This window comes from Cebus imitator, unplaced genomic scaffold (genome assembly GCF_001604975.1).
Source record: "Cebus imitator isolate Cc_AM_T3 unplaced genomic scaffold, Cebus_imitator-1.0 Scaffold15, whole genome shotgun sequence".
NCBI lineage: Eukaryota > Metazoa > Chordata > Mammalia > Primates > Cebidae > Cebus > Cebus imitator.
In genome coordinates, this window is record NW_016107330.1 from 1192463 (window position 1) to 1194972 (window position 2510).

A 2510-nucleotide genomic window follows, 5' to 3' on the forward strand; every position below is an offset into this window, starting at 1 on the left:
GCCTTGCTAATTTTTTGTATTTTTAGTAGAGATGGGGTTTCACCATGTTGACCAGGATGGTCTCGATCTCTTGACCTCGTGATCCACCCACCTCAGCCTCCCAAAGTGCTGGGATTACAGGCGTGAGCCACCACACCCGGCCCAGGAGAATTGCTTGAACTCAGGAGATGGAGGTTACAGTGAGCTGAGATTGTGCCACTGCACTCCAGCCTGGGCCACAGTGTGAGACTCCATCTCAAAAAAACAAAAAAAAGAGATGGGTGTTGCCATCTTGCCCAGGCTGGTCTCAAAATTCTGGGCTCAAACGATCCTCCCACCTCAGCCTCCCAAAATGCTGGGATTACATGTGCCACCACACCCAGCCTAGGTTTAGAATTTTTTATACATTACCTCTACCTAGTTGACAAAAATGGTTCAGTGCCCGTTGCCCCAAGAGCAAGCATTGATCCCAGTTTATCAGGGACTTTTCCAATTTTAGCAGTGAGAGTTTCATGTCCCAGGCACTCCTTCAGTCCTGGTTACTCTAAACCTAAGAGAATGAGCAGAAGCCAGGTGTGTTTCAGGAAAATTCCTCTCCATGGAGACCATGACTAGAAAAGACTGTTCTCCTAATAGTGACTTTTGAGCTGGAAGCCAAAGGAGCTAACCAGACAAAAACCCAGAAAGAGGAAACACCAAATACCAAGACTCTGAAGGAAAGGGGTTGATCTCTGCCCAAAAGCACCATCATAAAACCGATGTGATTGGAGTAACTGAACTGGGGAAGGCAGGATGTAATGCTGGTGGAGGAGCAGCTGGGATCCAAGTCAGGAAGGACTTTGTGAACCTAACCATGGGAGAGAGTGCAAATTTCCTCCAAAGAAAAATAGGGGCCGGGCGTGGTGGCTCACGGTGTAATCCCAGCACTTTGGGAGGGTTTTTTTGTTTTGTTTTGTGTTTTGAGACAGAGTCTCACTCTGCCACCGGGCTGGAATGTAATGGCATGATCTCTGCTCACTGCAACCTCTGCCTCTCAAGTTCAAGGGATTCTCCTGCCCCAGCCTCTCCGGGAGCTGGGACTACAGACACGCACCACCACACCCGGCTAATTTTTGTATTTAAAAAAAAATTTTTATTACACACACACACACACACACACACATTTTTTTTTTTTTAAAGATGGGGTTTCACCATGATGGCCAGGCTGGTCTTGAACTTCTGAACTCAGGTGATCCACCCACCTCAGCCTCCCAAAGTGCTAGGATTACAGGCGTGAGCTACCGCGCCCAGCCAATTTTTGTATTTTTTAAAGTAGAGATGGGGTTTCACCATGTTGGCCAGGTGTATCTTGAACTCTTGACCTCAGGAGATCCATCTGCCTCACCCTCCCAAAGTGCTGGGATTATAGGTGTGAGCCACTGTGCCCATTGTTACCAAGTGTTAGCTTCTGTTTTTGTTTTGTTTTGTTTTTTGAGACAGAATTTTGGTCTTGTTGCCCACGCTGGAGTGCAATGGCACGGTCTTGGTTTACTGCAACCTCCACCTCCTGGGTTCAAGCAATTTTCCTGCCTCAGCCTCCCGAGTAGTTGGGATTACAGGTGCCCACCACCACACCCAGCTAATTTTTTGTATTTTTAGTAGAGACGGGGTTTCACCATATTGACCAGGCTGGTCTTGAACTCCTGACCTCAGGTGATCAGATCCATCACCTCGGCCTCCCAAAGTGCTGGGATTACAGGTGTGAGCCACCATGCCTGACCTGTTAGCTTTTATTATATTTAAATCTGGAACTCATGGGAGAGGTCAGAAATTGACATGTAAATCTTGAGCTCAACACAGTGCCTTACACCTGTAATCCCAGCACTTTGGAAGGCCAAGGTTAGAGGATCGCTTGAGCCTAGGAGTTTGAGACAACCCAGGCAACACAGGGATACCTCATCTCTATAAAAAATTTAAAAAATTAGCCAGGCATGGTGGCACATGCCTGTAATTGTAGCTACTCGGAAGGCTGAGGGAGAAAGATCACTTGAGCTCAGGAGGTTGAGGCTGCTGTGAACCATAATCACATCACTGCACTCCAGCCTGGGCAACAGAGCAAGACTTTGTCTCAAAAAATAAATAATCAGGCCGGGCATGGTGGCTCACGCCTGTAACTCCAGCACTTTGGGAAGCTTAGGTGGGCAGATCGTTTAAGGTCGGGAGTTCAAGACCAGCCTGGCCAACATGGTGAAACCCCCCCTCTATTAAAAAATTACAAAAATTAGCCAGATATGGTGGCAGGTGCCTGTAATCCCAGCTACTCGAGAGGCTGAGGCAGGAGAATTGCTTGAACCCAGGAGGCAGAGGTTGCAGTGAGCCAAGTTAGCGTCATTGCACTCCAGCCTGGCGACAGAGCGAGACTCCATCTAGAAAGAAAGAGATCTGCCGGGCGCGGTGGCTCAAGCCTGTAATCCCAGCACTTTGGGAGGCCGAGGCGGGTGGATCACGAGATCAAGAGATCGAGACCATCCTGGTCAACATGGTGAAACCCC